We start from the raw sequence: 21,472 nt of genomic DNA, 5'->3' as shown, positions 1-21,472 counted from the left end.
AAGACCACCCTAAAAGTGTCCAGTAATTTTTTCTAAAAAGGTCCATCTAGGTCAAAATAGCATGGGCTAGCCCGTTTTCAGACTGGTAATTGAAAACTAACCACCTTTTGCAAAGTCATTGAAAAATAACCACTATTTTGTTGCAACACGGAAAGTTCCAGCATAGTATACTGGAGAATTTTGCTGGAATATTTTTCGAATTTTGAACAGTATTTTCGTTCATATTTATTTTTACATAAAAAATAGCTAAATTTCGATTATTTTTGAAATTATGGTAATTTTTCAATTACCACTTATAAATGTGGCTATTTTTGAATTTCACCCTCCGTCTAGACCACCCGGACCAGATGAAATTCCGGTTGAGCTTTGGAGGTGTGTGGGTAGAGCAGGTTTGGAATGGCTTACTAAGTTGCTTAATGTTATATCCAAGACTAATAGGATGCCCGAAGAGTGGAGGTGGAGTACAATGGTCCCGTTGTATAAGAACAAAGGCGATATCCAGATCTGTAACAACTATAGGGGTATTAAATTACTAAGTCATACCATGAAAGTTTGGGAGAGAGTGGTAGAGATGAGAGTGCGAAGGACGGTGTCTATTTCAGACAACCAGTTCGGGTTCATGCCGGGGCGATCTACCATAGAAGCTATCCACCTTATTAGGAGGATGGTGGAACAATACAGGGATAAGAAAAAGGATCTCCATATGGTGTTTATCGATCTAGAGAAAGCGTATGACAGGGTTCCTAGGGAGGTCTTATGGAGATGCTTAGAGGCTAAAGGGGTCCCGGTTGCCTACATTAGGGCGATTAAGGACATGTATGATGGAGCTAAGTGTTACACCTTGTGTATTCGGCGTTATCATGCTGTAAATGGGATAATTCGGTAGGAAGATAATTTCTATGAGATATTTAAATGATGCGATAGTTATACGTTAAGATTGGAAGTCATTTGAGTTGTGATTAAAAATTCGACAAAGATCGCGCGCAAGTTACGGGTTTAAATTTCACTGGAATTTGGATAAAATGTTGATGACCTTTTCTCTCAATATACTGGCAGTTATGGTGTGTTCTACCTACCGAATCGAAGGTCTATGAGTCTAGTTTCCAACGCAACAAACCGTTCGTTAATAAGACTTCGGAGTAGAGAGATATTAACATTTTCGTACAGGGGTGCACACTGTTACAGGAACAGTGTGCCTAGTCGGGTTTAGTCAAAATTTCTTTATTTAAGTCAATTTTTAAAACAGAACCCCTACGTTTTATCCTCTCCAAAACAGAACCAAAAACCTAGGGATTTCCTCTCAAACTTCTCCCGTCCATCTAGCCAAGCATAACAACAATTTAGTCATCCTCAAGATGGAGAACACCATGGTAGCTTCGGAATCGTGAATTCTTCGGTGTTTCACTTTTCATAGCAAGACTCCGTCTTGTAATTTCGAATTTTGAGTAATTCTGGTCACATAAGATATGATTTAACTTCCTCTTTGATCTTTGTAAACTTCTACCGTAAGAATTCTTAAGAAATAGTTGAAACCTCTATAGAAATATTCTTGATTTTTTTAGAAACCTCTCTTAATATGGCTTGATTGTTGGGGCTGTTCTATATGATTTTATTGTGTTGTTTGGATCTGTGAAGACATGGATGGAATTCTGTTGATGAGGAGATGTAGTAAAGTAAAATTTGGTGGTGTGTTGGGGGAAAATTAATCTACAAAAGAGCCTACAAATTCATGGCCACAAGTTGTTCGCGTAAATGTCTAAATGAAGAATTATTTAAGCTATGAGCTTGAATTTGATTTTGAATGGTTTGTATTATGTAGGAAATCATTCCTAAGGCTTTTGAGGTCTTGGAAACAATATATAACTCCATCGACAAGGTATGTAGGGCTTTCGCTATACTTTCCGGCATGACTAAAATTCGAATAAACGTTTATCGAATTGTCTCGTCGGATTCGAGTTATTTCACCTTCAACTTATAAAGATGCTTAGACCTGATCTTTTCTCATAGATTGCTTACTCTAGAGGATATCTATGAATTCTCGGATTTCCTTGTTCTTTGCTTAAAAAGAACTAGAGCCTTTTACTCGTTCTCCTTTCGGACGTTCATATAAATCATGAATAAGTAACATTTACTTCAAAGGTACTCATAATACACAACTCTCATGTTCTTAGTACTTGTTGGCTCGTAGTTGAAAATTAAATATTTTTAGCCACAACCATGATAGTCGGGGAAGAATGATGATAGGCCACTTCGACTCTTCTTAGAATACGTCTTTTAAGGTTGGTTTCGCATTGCACCTATATAATTTATGATCTAGTATATGTATGTATTTACTTTCATTACCGAGCCGCATTATAGACGGCCGGGTATGACACATATTGTGTAACCACTGATCAGTTGGGATTACCGAGCTTCACGTGGCCGGGTACGATTCTACCGAGCCTTTATTATGGCCGGGTATGTTATGGATATTATAGCCCCACAGAGGGATTTATTATTATATAATGTGATATATTATAAGTAGCGATAGTGAACGACGGTGTCACGAGCATACATTTATATCCATGTTGAATTTTAGTTTCCTACCGAGGCTAGTTTCAGAATTTAAATTATCTCTATGTCTCTTCTCTTGTTAATTACATTTTTCATGTTACACTTGTCGCCCTACATATTCAGTACATATTTCGTACTGACGCATTTTTATGCGCTGTGTTCATGCCCACAGGTTCGAATAGACAGAGTGGTGTGCCTCCTCAGTAGGACCCCCAGGATCAGCGTTGGGTTTCGCACTCCACTTCTTCGGAGTTGCTGACTTTGAGTCCATAGGTACTATTACAGATGTATATGTGTGGTTTTGGGCATGTCGGGGGCTTTGTCCCACCCTGTTGAGATTGTCTTACACTCTTAGAGGCTTGCAGACTAGCGGTCATTGTATATATATATTTTTTGTATCGCCCTATCGGCCTTCTGGATAGCTGTTATACTGTTGTTACAGCCTTGTTGGTCTAGTTTATATATATATATATATATATATATATATATATATATATATATATATATATATATATATATATATATGTCGTGTTGGGCTCTTCTACCTGCAGGTTATTATATTTCGGATCATATCTCATGGTTGGTTCGCTCGGGCCTTCGGGCATCGGGTGCCAGCCACACCTCACAAGGTTGGGGTGTGACAAACTTGGTATCAGAGCAGGTCAGTCCTAGGGAGTCTACAAGCCGTGTCTAGTAGAGTCTTGTTTATGGTGTGTTGTGCACCACACTTATAAACATGAGGCTATTGGGCATTTAGGATTATTACTTTCTTCTTAATCTAGATCGTGCAATAGAGCCTAATCATAAGTGTTCATTCCTAATTCTCTTTTTTGTTTACCTTCTCAGTGATGCCTAACACTAGGAGACGACAAGTGGCTATGAAATTTATTCAGAGGTTGGACGAGGAGGCGGGAGAGGGCACAAGTCAGGTGCCACATGCTAATGTAGATCAACATGAGCCACAGAATGAGGTTGATTCTCAGGCTTCCGGGGCAGTACCCCCACCACCCCCGGAAGGGCGTAGAGGAGCTAACATACCTCCAGTCCCTCTCCCAGTTGTTCCTGATCAGGACCTAGACATGCGGAGTGCTGTACAATTGCTGACTCGAATAGTGGCCTCCCAGGCCCAACACCAGACCTTCGGTATTGCTGATAGGTCCGTGAGTGCGAGAGTTCGAGACTTTATCAACTTGGATCCTCCAGTATTTACAGGGGTTGATCCTAATGCTGACCCACAGGATTTTCTGGATCTTATGCAACAGACCTTACAAATTATACATGCCACGGATGTTGAGTCAGTGGAGTTTACTTCTTATAGACTACGTGATGTTGCTGTGACATGGTATGAGACTTGGAAGCAAACTCGGGGGCCTAATGTGCCACCAGTGACATGGAAGGAGTTCTCTGAGGCATTTTTACAGCAATATTTGCCAATCGAGCTTCGAAGAGCCCGACGAGATAGGTTCTTACACTTAGAACAGGGTAATATGAGCGTTCGGGAATATAGCATGCAGTTCAACTCTTTGGCTAGGTATGCTCCTACGATTGTTGCTGATATGAGTGATCGGGTACACCAGTTTGTTAGTGGTTTGGGGGCACACTTGATAAATGAGTGCACTACAGCTTCTCTAAACCAAGGAATGGATATTGCCCGTATTCAAGCATATGCACAGGGTCTAGAGGATCGCAAGAGGCAACAACGAGCCAATCGAGAGCATGATAGAGGACAACAGAAGAGGGCGCGGTTCGCAGGTAACATAGGGGAGTTTCGAGGTAGATTTAGGCCACAGTTTCCCCGGCGTCAGTCTTATCCGGAAGCTAGTGCACCGCCACAGTTTCAGGGACAGCGCCAGGATCAGACCACTTATTCTGGTCCAGGTCAGAGTTCACGGACCCCAGGTCCACAGTTTAGAGGCGAGTTCAGTCAGATGAGGCCTCAGTTTCCTAGATGTGATCGATGTGGCCGAAATCATTTTGGACCATGTCGCCAGGGTTCTGATACATGTTATACATGTGGACAGCCAGGTCATATTATGAGACATTGTCCGATGACAGGTGGAGGGGGTATGGCTCAGCCGACAGCATCTGCAGGGGCTTCTTCTTCTTCGGTACGTCCTCCTAGACAGAGTATGCAGACATCAGCTGGCAGGGGTAGGGGAAGATTTGGAGCTTCTAGTTCAGGAGGTCAGCAAAATCGCATATATGCTTTATCGAGTCGTCAGGATTTAGAGTCATCTCCGGACGTGGTTACAGGTATACTATCCGTCTTTTCTATCGATATGTATGCCTTGATAGATCCTGGTTGTACATTGTCGTATATCTCCCCCTTCGTTGCTAGTAAATGGGATAGAGAGCCTGAATTGTTGCAACAGTCCTTTGAGGTATCTACGCCAATGGGTGAGTCTGTTGTAGTTAGACGAGTATATCGAAGTTGTGACGTGAAGATTCATAACCGCCATACATTAGCAGATTTGCATGAGCTAGAAATGGTCGATTTTGATATCATTATGGGTATGTATTGGTTGGCTTCTTGTTATGCCAATGTAGATTGCTGGACAAAGATTGTTCGTTTTAATTTTCCAAGTGAGCCTATTATTGAATGGAAAGGTGATGCTGCAGCGCCTAAGGGAAAGTTTATTTCTTACCTTAAAGCTCGAAGGATGATTTTGAAAGGGTACATCTATCATTTGGTACGAGTGCATGATATGGAGGTGAAATCTCCAACCCTTCAATCGGTTCCCGTCGTGAATGAATTTCCTGATGTATTTCCTGATGAACTTCCTGGTCTTCCTCCAGAAAGAGAAATCGACTTTGCTATTGATATGCTTCCAGACACTCAACCAATATATATTCCTCCATACAGAATGGCTCCTGCTGAGTTAAAAGAATTGAAAGCCCAGTTGAAGGATCTTTTGAATAAGGGCTTTATCAGGCCCAGCACATCTCCCTGGGGTGCACCAGTGTTGTTTGTTCGTAAGAAGGATGGTTCGTTAAGAATGTGTATTGACTATCGCCGGCTCAACAAAGTGACTATCAAGAACAAGTACCCTTTACCCAGAATTGATGATTTGTTTGATCAGTTGCAAGGTGCCAAATATTTCTCAAAGATTGACCTTCGATCCGGCTATCACCAATTGCGAGTTAAGGAGAGAGATATTCCGAAAACGGCTTTCCGGACTAGATATGGCCATTATGAATTTCTTGTGATGTCTTTCGGTCTTACTAATGCGCCAACAGCTTTTATGGATTTAATGAATCGGGTTTTCAAGCCATTTCTAGATATATTTGTAATTGTTTTCATTGATGATATTCTGGTATATTCTCAATCAGAAGCAGAACATGAGGATCATTTGCGTGTGGTGTTGCAGACTTTGAAAAATCAGAAATTATATGCTAAATTCTCCAAATGTGAATTTTGGTTGAATTCAGTGGCTTTCCTTGGGCATATCGTTTCCGATAAAGGTATTAAGGTAGATGGTCAGAAAATTGAAGCAGTACAAAACTGGCCTAGACCTACAACTCCTACGGAAGTTCGTAGTTTCTTGGGCTTAGCTGGTTATTATCGGAGATTTGTTGAGAACTTCTCTTCTATTGCTGCTCCCATGACAAAATTGACACACAAAGCCGTTAAGTTCCAATGGTCTGATGCATGTGAAAGGAGCTTTCATGAGTTGAAGAAACGCTTAACATCAGCACCTGTTCTAGCACTTCCGGAAGGATCTGAAGGTTATGTGGTATATTGTGATGCATCCAGGGTTGGATTGGGATGTGTTCTAATGCAGCATGGAAAAGTTATTGCATATGCTTCGAGGCAGTTGCGGAAGCACGAATACAATTATCCGACTCACGATATTGAGTTAGCAGCCGTTATATTTGCCTTAAAAATATGGCGTCATTATCTTTATGGTGTTCATGTGGATATCTATACAGATCACAAAAGTTTACAATATATATTTAAGCAGAAAGACTTGAACTTGAGACAAAGAAGATGGCTTGAATTGCTGAAGGACTATGATGTGGATATTTTGTACCATCCGGGCAAAGCGAATGTGGTAGCTGATGCATTGAGTCGTAAATCCATGGGCAGCTTGAAGCATGTAGAAGCTGGGAAATTAGAAATGACTAAAGAGATATATCAATTGGCTAACCTGAGTGTACGACTACATGATACAGGTGACCAGAGTGTAGTAGTCCAAAATATTGCGGGGTCATCACTGGTAGCTGAGGTAGAAATGCGTCAATTTGAGGATCCGGAGTTAGTCAAAATTAAAGAGAGTATCCCTTTTCAGAAGAAGCAGTTGTTCGAGCAATCTGATGATGGAATTCTAAAATATAAAGGCCGATGGTGTGTACCTAATGTTGGGGAGCTTCGTAAGCAAATTATGACAGAGATGCACCAGTCTCGGTACTCAGTTCATCCTGGTTCAACCAAAATGTATCATGATCTTCGTCAGCTATACTGGTGGAACGGCATGAAGAAAGATATAGCCACATTTGTGGCTCAGTGTCCCAACTGCCAGCAGGTTAAAACTGAACACCAGAAACCTGGAGGGCTACTTCAAAATATTGAGATTCCAGCTTGGAAATGGGAATCGATTAATATGGATTTCATTACAGGATTGCCCAATTCTCGCCGTAAGTCCAATTCTATTTGGGTCATTGTGGATAGGCTGACGAAATCAGCTCACTTTCTCCCAGTTAGGACCACCTATTCAGCTGAAGACTATGCGAGCCTGTATATCAAGGAAATAGTTCGGCTACATGGAGTTCCGTTTTCTATTATATCTGATAGAGGTGCCCAATTTACAGCTAATTTCTAGAGGTCTTTTCAAGAAGGTTTGGGTACTCTTGTTAACCTTAGTACAACATTTCATCCGCAGACCGACGGACAAGCCGAACGCACTATTCAGACACTTGAAGATATGTTGCGAGCTTGTGTCTTAGACTTCAAGGGAAGTTGGGAAGGTCAATTACCGCTTATGAGTTTGCCTACAATAACAGTTATCATGCCGGTATTCAGATGGCACCTTATGAGGCACTATATGGGAGGAAATGCAGATCTCCTATTGGCTGGTTTGATGTTGGTGAGACAAAGTTGCTAGGACCTGAATTGGTACAGCAAGCTGTAGAAAAGGTAAAGTTGATCCAGGAAAGGTTGCGTACAGCTCAAAGTCGACAGAAATCATATTCAGATAACCGACGTCGAGACTTGGAATTTGCTGTGAGAGACTGGGTATTCTTGAAAGTGTCGCCTATGAAGGGTGTAATGAGATTTGGTAAGAAAGGAAAACTCAGCCCTAGATATGTTGGGCCATATCAAATTGTTCAGAGAATTGGGCAAGTAGCATACAAACTTGACCTGCCACCAGAATTAGAAGCAATCCATCCGGTATTTCACATTTCCATGCTTCGGAAATTCTTAGGTGATCCTTCTTGCATCAGCCCTATCGAGGATATTGAAGTTTCCGAGAACTTGTCATATGAAGAAATACCTATTGCCATTCTTGACCGTCAAATCCGTAAGCTACGGACTAAAGAGGTAGCCTCAGTAAAAGTACTTTGGAGGAGCAATAATGTAGAAGAAATGACATGGGAGACCAAGGAGGACACGAAGTCCAGATACCCTCATTTATTTGAGTCTTCAGGTGATATGCCTGAGACAAACATGGCAGGTGTTGCACATATATCAACCAGTGACAGTTAAGGTAATTAAGTTATGGCTAACCTTCTTATTATCATTATTGTATAAGTAAATGGTCGGGTGAGGCCAAGTTGATGTTATTATTATGATGTGTAGCCCTGTGTGGCCTTAGATATGTATGTTTGGGCTGATGGCAGGTTTTGGATATTCATATTTATAGGGGAAACTCTGGCGAATTTTTTTTAAAAAATAAAAATTCAGAAGTTAGGTTAACCGTTAACATTCGAGGACGAATGTTCTTAAGGAGGGGAGAATGTTACACCTTGTGTATTCGGCGTTATCATGCTGTAAATGGGATAATTCGGTAGGAAGATAATTTCTATGAGATATTTAAATGATGCGATAGTTATACGTTAAGATTGGAAGTCATTTGAGTTGTGATTAAAAATTCGACAAAGATCGCGCGCAAGTTACGGGTTTAAATTTCACTGGAATTTGGATAAAATGTTGATGACCTTTTCTCTCAATATACTGGGAGTTATGGTGTGTTCTACCTACCTAATCGAAGGTCTATGAGTCTAGTTTCCAACGCAACAAACCGTTCGTTAATACGACTTCAGAGTAGAGAGATATTAACATTTTCGTACAGGGGTGCACACTGTTACGGGAACAGTGTGCCTAGTCGGGTTTAGTCAAAATTTCTTTATTTAAGTCAATTTTTAAAACAGAACCCCTACGTTTTATCCTCTCCAAAACAGAACCAAAAACCTAGGGATTTCCTCTCAAACTTCTCCCGTCCATCTAGCCAAGCATAACAACAATTTAGTCATCCTCAAGATGGAGAACACCATGGTAGCTTCGGAATCGTGAATTCTTCGGTGTTTCACTTTTCATAGCAAGACTCCGTCTTGTAATTTCGAATTTTGAGTAATTCTGGTCACATAAGGTATGATTTAACTTCCTCTTTGATCTTTGTAAACTTCTACCGTAAGAATTCTTAAGAAATAGTTGAAACCTCTATAGAAATATTCTTGATTTTTTTAGAAACCTCTCTTAATATGGCTTGATTGTTGGGGCTGTTCTATATGATTTTATTGTGTTGTTTGGATCTGTGAAGACATGGATGGAATTCTGTTGATGAGGAGATGTAGTAAAGTAAAATTTGGTGGTGTGTTGGGGGAAAATTAATCTACAAAAGAGCCTACAAATTCATGGCCACAAGTTGTTCGCGTAAATGTCTAAATGAAGAATTATTTAAGCTATGAGCTTGAATTTGATTTTGAATGGTTTGTATTATGTAGGAAATCATTCCTAAGGCTTTTGAGGTCTTGGAAACAATATATAACTCCATCGACAAGGTATGTAGGGCTTTCGCTATACTTTCCGGCATGACTAAAATTCGAATAAACGTTTATCGAATTGTCTCGTCGGATTCGAGTTATTTCACCTTCAACTTATAAAGATGCTTAGACCTGATCTTTTCTCATAGATTGCTTACTCTAGAGGATATCTATGAATTCTCGGATTTCCTTGTTCTTTGCTTAAAAAGAACTAGAGCCTTTTACTCGTTCTCCTTTCGACGTTCATATAAATCATGAATAAGTAACATTTACTTCAAAGGTACTCATAATACACAACTCTCATGTTCTTAGTACTTGTTGGCTCGTAGTTGAAAATTAAATATTTTTAGCCACAACCATGATAGTCGGGGAAGAATGATGATAGGCCACTTCGACTCTTCTTAGAATACGTCTTTTAAGGTTGGTTTCGCATTGCACCTATATAATTTATGATCTAGTATATGTATGTATTTACTTTCATTACCGAGCCGCATTATAGACGTCCGGGTATGACACATATTGTGTAACCACTGATCAGTTGGGATTACCGAGCTTCACGTGGCCGGGTACGATTCTACCGAGCCTTTATTATGGCCGGGTATGTTATGGATATTATAGCCCCACAGAGGGATTTATTATTATATAATGTGATATATTATAAGTAGCGATAGTGAACGACGGTGTCACGAGCATACATTTATATCCATGTTGAATTTTAGTTTCCTACCGAGGCTAGTTTCAGAATTTAAATTATCTCTATGTCTCTTCTCTTGTTAATTACATTTTTCATGTTACACTTGTCGCCCTACATATTCAGTACATATTTCGTACTGACGCATTTTTATGCGCTGTGTTCATGCCCACAGGTTCGAATAGACAGAGTGGTGTGCCTCCTCAGTAGGACCCCCAGGATCAGCGTTGGGTTTCGCACTCCACTTCTTCGGAGTTGCTGACTTTGAGTCCATAGGTACTATTACAGATGTATATGTGTGGTTTTGGGCATGTCGGGGGCTTTGTCCCGCCCTGTTGAGATTGTCTTACACTCTTATAGGCTTGCAGACTAGCGGTCATTGTATATATATATTTTTCGTATTGCCCTATCGGCCTTCTGGATAGCTGTTATACTGTTGTTACAGCCTTGTTGGTCTAGTTTATATATATACTGTTGTTATAGCCTTGTTGGCCTAGTTTATATATATATATATGTCGACAGGGTTCCTAGGGAGGTCTTATGGAGATGCTTAGAGGCTAAAGGGGTCCCGGTTGCCTACATTAGGGCGATTAAGGACATGTATGATGGAGCTAAGACTCGGGTTAGGACAGCAGGAGGCGATTCCGATTATTTTCCGGTTATTACGGGGTTGCACCAAGGGTCTGCGTTCAGCCCTTTCCTATTTGCCCTGGTGATGGATGCTATAACGCATCATATTCAAGGGGAGGTGCCATGGTGCATGCTATTTGCTGATGACATAGTCCTAATCGACGAGACACGACGCGGCATCAACGAGAGGTTAGAGGTTTGGAGACATACCCTTGAGTCCAAAGGTTTCAGGTTGAGCAGGACAAAGACGGAATACCTTGAGTGCAAATTTGGGGCAGAGCCGACGGAAGCGGGAGTGGAAGTGAGGCTTGATTCTCAAGTCATCCCTAAGAGGGGTAGTTTCAAGTACCTGGGGTCGTTTATTCAGGGGTCCGGGGAGATCGACGAGGATGTCACACACCGTATAAGGGTGGGGTGGATGAAATGGAGGTTAGCGACGGGAGTCCTGTGTGACAAGAAAGTGCCACTGTTACTGAAAGGTAAATTTTATAGGGCAGTGGTTAGGCCTGCTATGTTGTATGGGACCGAGTGTTGGCCGGTGAAGATCTCACACATCCAGAGGATGAAAGTTGCAGAGATGAGGATGTTGAGGTGGATGTGCGGGCATACAAGGAATGATAGGATTAGAAATGAAGATATTCGAGAGAAGATGGGTGTGGCCCCCATGGAGGACAAGATGCGGGAAGCAAGACTCAGATGATTCGGGCACATCCAGAGGAGGAACACTGATGCACCGGTGAGAAGGTGTGAACGACTGGCGGTGGTGGGTACGAAGAGAGGTACATGGAGACCTAAAAAGTATTGGGGAGAGGTGATCAAGCAGGATATGGCGCGACTTAGGGTTACTGAGGACATGGCCCTAAACATGGAATTGTGGAGATCGAGCATTAAGGTTGTAGGTTAGGGGAAATTGTGATGTCTTTTTTACAGCGCACTAGAGTGAGACTAGCCAGTTAGGAGTTAGTCTTAGGATGCTATTGATCAACTACTGATGATGGGCTTTATCTGCTGTGTATTAATACCTTATATCCTTCTCGTATTTCCTATATCTCTTATATTGCTGTTACTTTATTTTTTATGGCATTTATGTTATGTTATGGATTTCATGGTATTTTATGTTGTTTTATTATGAGTCTATTGATAGTACTAATATAGTGTCTCTTGTTGCCTCTTTGAGCCGAGGGTCTCCTGGAAACAGCCTCTCTGCCTCTCGGGTAGAGATAAGGTGTGCGTACATATTACCTCCCCAGACCCCACTTGTGGGATTACACTGCGTTGTTGTTGTTCTTCTTCTTTTCTTCTTCTGTTTCCCCACACGTTTGAGAAAAACTGCATCTCTTCTCCCTCACTCGCTCAACACCTCACTCAGCTTCTCCTTTCTCAAATCTCAAGTAATCAACCAGACCAAACATGTTTTTCCACATAGTATTAGAAAGAAACATGCAACTTCATCCCCGTCATTTCGGCCGTGATCTTCGCGAAAAACTCGTCTCCAAGCTCATGAAAGATGTCGAAGGCACTTGCAGGTTTCATTAAAATGGAAAGTTTCAATTTCCCGTTGCTTTAACATTGAATGCCGTTTATATTGATTGCTTAAGTTTTTGGGGTTCTTTCAGTGGTCGGCACGGTTTCATAGTGGCGATTACTGGGATCGAAAGCGTGGGGAAAGGTTTAATTCGTGACGGGACGGGTTTTGTTACTTTCCCAGTGAAGTATCAGTGCGTTGTGTTTCGACCTTTCAAAGGTGAGATTTTGGAAGCTGTTGTTACCATGGTTAACAAGGTAAGAAATGTTTCATTGCACTAAAATTTTGTCATGATTCACATGGCTTGGAATAAAATTAAATAGTCGAATCGACTAGTTTGGGATTCAAACTTAGATTAATTGATTGACCTATAGATATTTTCTTTATTACGGTGGTTGGCAAACAACTTATGTGCACCTTACTATTCCACCCGGTCCTTGTAGTCAATTTGGAAGAAGGAGAACTTAAACTCTACGTACTATCTCTCACTAGCACAATTACTGGCCTTGTAGTCCATTAGGAAGAAGGAGAAATGAAGCTCTATGTATTACCTCCCACTAGCACAATTACAAGGTAACTCTGCTTACCAAGGTTTAGGAAGATTGGAGAAAGTTAGCTAGTGTTTTATTAAAATGGATCATGATTCATATAGCTCCGAATAAGGGCTCGAATAGAGTGGACTTGATGCAGATGAATTAAATAGTTGAATCCAACTAGTTTGGATTGATACTAAGATTGATTGACTGACCTATACATATATGATTGTCAAATATTGTAGATAGGACTTCCAAGGTAAAAAAATGTTCATTGCATTAAAGTTGGTCATGATTTCTATGTAGTGAATAAAGAATCTTCAATAGTGTATAAGGGATGTAGACAATCATATAGCTAACTCTAGCTAGTTTGAGATTGAGATTTAGATTAATTGATTGATGGACTTACAATCTATTTTATGATTGTGAAATATTGTAGATAGGACTTATCCAAGGTAAGAAATTTTCGTTGCATTAAAGTTGGTTATGATTTACATAATATTGACATGAGATGAGTTGAGTTTAAATGGAGCAACTAGTTCAGTGGGTATTGAGACATAATAGTAGTTGTTGTAAAGTTGGTAATGATTTATATAGAGCGAATAAGCAGGCTTGAATAGTGTAGAATGGAGGTAGGCTATCATATATCGGACTCTAACTAGTTTGGGATTGAAACATAGATTATTGATTACATAGGATACAATATGAATGATTAATTGATTGGCCTATGCATATTTATGATTTTGGACATTGCATTTGCAAGGAAAAAGATTTCATTGTATTTATGTTAGTCTTGGTTAGGGGTAACAAACGGGCGGGTCGGACATGAGCATGTTGAAAATGGGTAATGCAAAAACAGATAAATTATTTGACCCAAATCATATTTAATACGGATAATAAACGGGTAATACGAACATATTTAATACGGCTCGTCCATATGGCTTCTTGAATATCACTTTTGGGAGAAGTCTTAGTCCCCCAAACTTGAGGAACCCCCTATTTGAGGCTTTACAAATGTAAAAGTTAAACACATTAGTTATCCATTGGTTATCTGTTTTCTAAGTGGATAATATGGTTCTTATCCATATTTGACCCGTTTTTAAAAAGTTCATTATCCAACCCAACAGTTTTCTTTTATCCATTTTGCCACCACTAGTCTTGGTAGTGAACTCTAATTAGTTTTACAAGATAAATTAATTGCCAGTTAGGAAAGAAATGAGTCTCAATAGAGCAGAATGTATATAGAAGATTCATATATATAGTCGATTCCAAGTGGTTTAGGCATAGTTGATCAATTGATTAATTGGTTAAAGTTAATTAAGTTTATTCCCTCTACCTATAGATACTTATATGTGTGGAATATTGCAGATGGGATTTTTTTGCTGAAGCAGGGCCTGTGCAGATTTTCGTTTCAAATCATGTGAGTTTTTCTCGGATCTTGAATATTTAGACCAGCATATATTGCTGATCCGCATTCCTGCTGTACATTTTTTTAGCATTGCATACCACTGGGGCACCCTGCTATATGCATGAGTGCATGGATCAAATTTAAATATAGAAATTTAATATGAAGATGAAATGTAATTTGCATGTATTTTTTGTTGTAGAAGCTTGAATGTCAACTTCTATTAGAAAGGCAAATTGTTGATTCTTGAAACATGTTTTGGTTCAAACTTAATAAAATGTTTCCACATTTTCTTGTAACTTTTCTCGTTTATTTTGGAAACCCCTTTGGTGATGCAAGCTCTCAACTGGTTTGTTGAAAGTGGATGACTCTATCACTAGAGCAAACCCTCACTAATGCAACTATCTTATCTGTATTCTAATGAGTTAAATCCATAAAATATTCAGGAAGAATCCAGAATTCTATTCTTATAGAATATTAGCTTTAACTTGAATATCTAGTTTGAGTTTATGCTTGACTATATTAATCGGATTGGTTAAGTGTTCCACCAAGCGAACTTAAAATAAATAAATATTGCGCCAAGCTAATTTTGTACTCAGCTAATATTAGTGCCTTTAGAATTATGCTAGGACCAAATTGTTCACGACACTCATACTAAACATTTTTAGAGTTAAATTATATTGAGTTTACTACCTTAAGTGAACTTCACCGGTCCTGGGAATAGTGGTTGTGTATGCGTGACTAGTGGTCGGAAATGTAAGCCTCTGATGGGAATAGTTATAGTCCTCAAGTACATTCATGCTTCAACAGAGTTTATAAACCAACTAAGAAAAGATGGTAGATATTATGTAGCTAAGTGATAGAGAATGATTTGTACACTTGAGGAGTAGTCTCTTATCTCTTATATCATTTTGGTGCACCCATGAGATTCCTATTTGTATCGAGGTTTGGTTGACTCTTTTAGAAAGCCATATCTCTTTGTAAGGTCGTCTACTTTTTGATATACTTATACAGGTGATTGCCCTTCATTAATAAAAGCTCTTACTTTACCAGATATGCAGCCAAGTGTCACATTATACTATACTATAGTAGATGACAGAATTGAGAATGCCAGCGTCTAACAAAATTTAATCTAATCTATCTCCATTGTTGTATTTCCTTTTTCAAGATAATGAAAGCAGTTTATTAGCACAATGGATCTTATCAAAAAAGTTTATTAGAACAATGGAGGAATCCCATATAAAAAAACATACAACAATAACTGCTATGTGAAAAGATAGTTTTACCCTTCTTATCCTTTTGTATTTACTTCTTTAATAACTTACCCAACTATCTTAGCTATCACCCAACGCTCATAAGCAGATCCATAGTCACGGCATGTTTTCTGAAAAATTAAGGCGGCACCCGATACCATTTACTTGCACCGAGTGAACCAACTAGTCTGTTCTACCCTTGGCATGCTCTGTGCAACTTTGTGCAATCTTTGAGAAGAAGTAAATCATAAACTTTGAAAACATCTTTAAACTTTCATATTCGTAACGTCATAATGAAAAGTGTTGTTCTTACATGCCATATAAGTGCTCATGCAAAAAGGGGAAACCATAAGTTGCATCTATGAAGTCTATTAGACATGAAGAAAGGATGAAATACACGAGATGGAAGAGTTTTGGGCTATCCCACAAAATAAATGAAATACCAAAAAGGAAATGCCTCCACTGAAAGCAAAAATGGAGCTCACTAAAAGTCTGTGGAACGTGAGGGAGATTCTAGCTTGCAGTCTGATTATCTGCGACACATATACCTATAATGACATAGTTAAAATAGCGTCCCCACAAGGGAGCATGAGCACAACTTCCTCGTAGTGAGTATCATTGATTCCCTCACTAAAGCTGGAATGATGACTTAATAAAACATGACGTTTAAAGTATAAATTCTTAAAGCGTGATATAACATAAAAGCATTTGAAATCATTTAAAGCAATTCTTATGAAGATCTTAAACATAAGCTCGAATTTAAACTTATCTTTTCACGAGAGTGCCATTCGACTATCTTTCTTATTTAAGTCACCATATAACCAGTATGACTGGACTGGCGATCCCTGCCCGATCGATTGGGACATCTCCCCATGGTGCCACACAGTTTTACGTTTCTTTGTTAGCTTATGTAGTTGCTTTACCAGGGCAACTTGTCGTACAGCCGAGTCAATGAATACTACCATACCTTGGTACGAGTAGTTTCAGGGTAAATCACAGTCCAACCAAGGCTACGAATACCCTTCTTAGATATCTAAGGTGGCTCCCAAAACACTTGATAAAAGCTTTTACTTTGGCACATTAGGCCTCGACTTTGCATAACTTTATCATTCATAACTTGTCATAATATTCGTTACATGAAAACATAATTCAAGTATTCAAATAATTCTTGGAAATTTATAATGAAACTTGATAACTTTCATGAAATTTAATTCAATTGAAATCATGTAAACATAACTTGAAAGGGATCAATTAAACACTTATATTATGTCACTTTAGCAATTGAAACATAGTTCAAAATATTTATAGATAATGCACACTCACTCATTGCAGTTGAACACACATTAATATTCTCAAACATTTTGTCGAACTCGTTGAAGGCATGAACGTAGTGAGAAAAGACCTTAACTAAAGGTACATCTTAACTCACCTCAAAATCTCTTCAACTAAACATATGCTCCAATGTGCCCAAACAAGTTCAACGATCTACATAAAATTAAATTCCATCAACAACTGTCCTTAATCATATATCCCAACGGCAAGCGTAATCAATTAGCCAATTTCTTTCAATTCACCATTTCGAGTCTTCGAGTCTTTCTGTTATAAATCAAGTCCACCTACCCTATTCCCATACTTATTTCCTTAAAATCATAAAAGTTCTTGTTTCCAAACACCCAATAATTATCTATCACCCCCCCCCCCCCCCCCCCCCCCCCACAAAAAAAAAAAAAAAAAACCTTCCAACCATTACCATTAATGGCTCACTGATAGGGTTCATGAGCCCTCAACATTCAATCACCAACAAATCTCATAAAGACATGTAATAGATAAATTGGGAATGATGAAATTACCTAAGTAGACCAAATTTTGAAAATTAAACTTTGTAGTGTTCTTGTTCTCTTTGAAGATTCGGAAGAAAACCTATGATCTCAACGTAGCCCCATTTTATTACCAATGTTAATGAGATGAAATTATCACAAATATGCCCATAAAACTTACCTCAATGGTTAGAGTTGCCAAAGGCGGCTTTTGAAGTCGTGCCTTAGGCTTGGAAGATGAGAAAAATGAACCAAATCACATTATGAGGGCTTCTTCTAAGCCCTAGGTATGTAGGCATACGTTCTGGCAAAGCAGGACTTGCCCGTGCACATGGAACCTCAGGATGTATGCCTCGCCCTCGCCCTGGGCAAGCACGGGTATTCCCTGACAGGCAGCCTTCAGTAAAATCCTCATAACTTTTCGTAGAAATATCTGAATGACTAAAACTTTGAAGCATTGGAGACTAGAGTTTAAGTGCTTTAAGTTGACATCTTATTCATAGGCAAATATATTATTCATTGGTAGTCGAGACCGTTTGAAGGTAAGCCTTGTGTCACTTGTTTGGATCTCTAGCCCCTTGCGTAGTTTCCAGCTTATATTGTTCCTCAGGCTTCCTTTAAACTCCAAATTATTTCCATTTCATGCCAATAGCCTATCAACCATACTTCCATATTTTCAATACCTTGATTCATTTGATTAGCACGTAATTTAAAATGACTTAAGCTCAAACGCACTCGAAATTTAGCTGGGCACTGTGGCTCTGCAATGCTTAATTGCCTCATAATTGTATCTCTCTGTAATCAACTCATTCTTGAGTTCCTCCCTAGTGCATTTGTTCTCATTTCTCTTAGCAAAGGAGACAGATGGAGAGAAGAGGAAAAGAGTGAACAATTCTGGAATGAAAGAAGAGGTCTTTGCTGTGTCTTAAGGCTATGCGAGAAAGTAATATCATTGATATGCAAGTTTCTTCTCTGTTTTATAATATGATTGAAAACCGCGGAACAGTTTGAATTGGTTTGCCATACAAAACATGGAAGAACTCTTTGGCTCCTTGACCAAAATTTCAAAATGAAAGTTGAAGGCCCCCCTAGAAAGGAATAAAGGCTCAATTTTCTATACCTGAACTTGTAACTTAGATCATCGTACTTTTTCCATTTTGTCCAAGCAGACTACATGCATTATCTTGGACAAAGAATAAAAGATCGTGAATGAAATTGGTGCTAAGACATTGTTTTTTTTTTTTTTTTTTTTTTTTTGTTTCAGTAGACATGAATTCAAATACACTAAGATTTCTTAAATTAACTTAGGTCTTATTACCTTTTCCATCTTGTCCTCCTTTACTGTATCCTTTTTTCTTTTTAAAAAAAATAAATTAATTAAACACGCATTTTATTCATCTCCGAAACAGTACATTGGTTTGAGGGAGTTATTACATCTAACAAATACCCTGAAATACGTTGCAAGATAGATATTATATCTTGGATATATTTGAGATGAAGTAAATACATGTGGTGAATGGAAACTAAGTCAATGAGACAACTAAGACTTAGTATCCAAACTCTACATAAGATCCACCAAAAAATTCTACGTCTACACGTATACAGAGACAAAATCAAGGAGGCTCGGATGTGATTGTAGATTTCTTCTTGTTGACGTAGCGAAAGGCAGGAATGCCCCACCTATCCATGTTTAGAAGGCCTTTAACTTGAGATTGAAGCTCAACAAACACTTGTGAATCTGGGAGTGAGCAGAAACATGGCTTAATGATGCCAGTTTGTCCGCAACCTGATTAGATTCTCTGAAACAATGATTTAGAACAATATGGCCTTGCCTCATAAACTTCTTGATGTCTTCTACCTCACTTGACATCCTCCAAGGAGTAGCATTAGTACCTTTTGACACAGCCGACCAGTAGTTTGGAATCACTCTCAGCAATGTTGTATTGAAAATCATTATTCAAACACCAATTGATTCCAAACTGTAACGCACCCAGTTGTTGGTCCCAGGCCCCAACGCCAATGCATAAACATATAGAAAATGCCCATAGATATTTCTGATCACCCCCCTCCTCCACATAGACCATTCTTACAACTTCCATCTGAGTTAAGTTTAACAAAACTTCGGGGAGGTCTTTCCCACTTAACTTTGATGGGTTGCTTGAAAGGCATAATGTTGTTCAGGAGTTGAGAAATTGAAATTTTCTTCCAATCTGAATCAAGCTTGATTCTGGGGAATTGCATATGAACAAGCTGAGAAATGGAGAATCCTAAAAGGGATACTGTCCTATTCACTTTCAACCTTCCATTTACATATCTAACATCGCACCTTGCTCTCCAAATTTCCGAAGTAGCAATGATAGGCAGACTTTTAAGGATGAAAGAATTTATAGGATCTGAGCTCGTTTACTCCATCAATTAATAAGGATCTGCCTAAAAGGCATTCTCATTAAGGTAATACCCAAATGTTTTGTACAAATCCTTTACTGTATCCTTTTTCTTGAACAAAGAATAAGGGGTCGTGACTGGAAGTGGCCTAATACATGCTGTTATTCGGTTCAGTAGACATCAGGTCAAATGCACTTAGAGATTCTTTAAGTTTACTGCTCTACACTTCCGTAGTTAGTATGTCCAGTGGCTAGTGCATATGCATAGCTTTCTTATTAGCACCAGGAGTATAAGGACTCATCTTAGTGACTTAAGTTATATGTTTGAAAAGTTTCGAAAAGTTGTCTTGCTATCTCGAAAATTATTTACTAGTTGGCACTGAAATTTTATCTATTCGAATTATGTTTGTTATTTATAGTTTAGAGCATCTCTGATATATGTAAAAGTAATTATTCTTTTCCCAGTTTATGCTAATATACACTCCATTTGATGCATGTAAAAGCTTATTATAGGCCTTTTCCTCACATTTGTTTGTGTTGACCCTTGGATTTCCTGCAGTTGATACCGGATGACATGGAGTTTCAGTCAGGGGATGTGCCAAACTATACAACTTCAGATGGTTCGGTATGTAATATTTATTTGCCTCTATGTTGCTTAGGTCCTCCAAAAATCCTGTAGCACCCATGTCAGATCCTTGATGACGTCCAATCCTACTCTCCATGTGAGTAATAGTGCGGTCATGAGCCATGATAAACCCTACTAGGTTGGGGTCGAATCCCACGAGGAGTGTGTGTGCTAGAGTGTCAAAAATCCTGTAGCACCCATGTCGGATCCTTGATGACGTCCAATCCTACTCTCCATGTGAGTAATAGTGCGGTCATGAGCCATGATAAACCCTACTAGGTTGGGGTCGAATCCCACGAGGAGTGTGTGTGCTAGAGTGTCAAAATGTGTGAGAACTTGATGTTTCCTAATGTAAGCTCCAAACAAAAGAGTGATTGTTCAATTACTTCTAAAGACTTCTAAAATTACTAAACTAGGCTAGGAACTTTATCGAACACGTTAAAAGTTGTTTGTTTTCTAATTAGAGAAAGATCGGGGTTATAACCTCAATATGGCATAATTAGTTCTTCGGGTATACTTAGCTTGCCTAAATACGTTGAATTAGTAATTATGATTCAGTTACTAGCTACCCACTAGAAATTTTTCAACTCTAGCAAGCTTATCCCTAGAATGTTCTTCCAAACACAAAGGAATGCACTAAAACCCAATTGATAATGAACCAAGTAGAGATCTCCCTATTCCTAGTTTGATTTCATTAACCTAGCTTCATTAATTCCTTAATAAGCTCAAATCCTTGCTACTTGTTAACTACCCAGTCCAATTTCACCTTTCCAAGTAAGAAATAGACACTAGAGGGTTTAATCTAGTGTCCGCGGCTACCAAATTAACAATAAAGCATGAAAACAAGTAGATAATCACAACCCAAGTAATAATAAACAAGATAAACAAATACACATTCACATTAATGCCATAAGAGTTTATAGCCCTAGCTATAAAGCTTAGCTACTCATACTAGAAATGGAAACTAAAAGTTGGATGAAAAGATAAACATATTTAAAGACTAATAAAGTAAGAAAATCCAAACACAATGGTGAAGATCCTCCAAATCCTTGCTAAACTAGGTTAAAAATTGTTG

At 38.9% G+C, this 21,472-nt stretch overlaps 2 long non-coding RNA genes across 3 annotated transcripts; both read left to right on the top strand.

The window, feature by feature from the left end:
• Window positions 1–8,950: 8,950 nt before the first annotated feature.
• On the top strand, window positions 8,951–10,636 carry LOC142179391 (uncharacterized). Its single transcript, XR_012707389.1, has 3 exons — window positions 8,951–9,140; window positions 9,496–9,552; window positions 10,401–10,636. It is a non-coding gene; the product is annotated as an uncharacterized LOC142179391 (long non-coding RNA).
• Window positions 10,637–10,747: 111 nt separating this feature from the next.
• LOC107762542 (uncharacterized) lies at window positions 10,748–20,391 on the top strand. 2 transcript variants are annotated; one of them, XR_012707388.1, is made up of 4 exons: window positions 10,748–12,381; window positions 12,472–12,637; window positions 14,282–14,333; window positions 20,332–20,391. It is a non-coding gene; the product is annotated as an uncharacterized LOC107762542 (long non-coding RNA). The 2 variants fall into 2 exon arrangements; XR_012707387.1 differs by lacking the exon at window positions 20,332–20,391 and having other exon boundaries at window positions 14,282–14,526.
• The last annotated feature ends 1,081 nt before the right edge of the window (window positions 20,392–21,472 follow it).

Source organism: Nicotiana tabacum, chromosome 3 (assembly GCF_000715075.1).
Source record: "Nicotiana tabacum cultivar K326 chromosome 3, ASM71507v2, whole genome shotgun sequence".
Classification (NCBI taxonomy): Eukaryota; Viridiplantae; Streptophyta; class Magnoliopsida; order Solanales; family Solanaceae; genus Nicotiana; species Nicotiana tabacum.
Note: the sequence above shows the minus strand (reverse complement) of the source record. Positions and strands in the feature narration are given on the sequence as shown.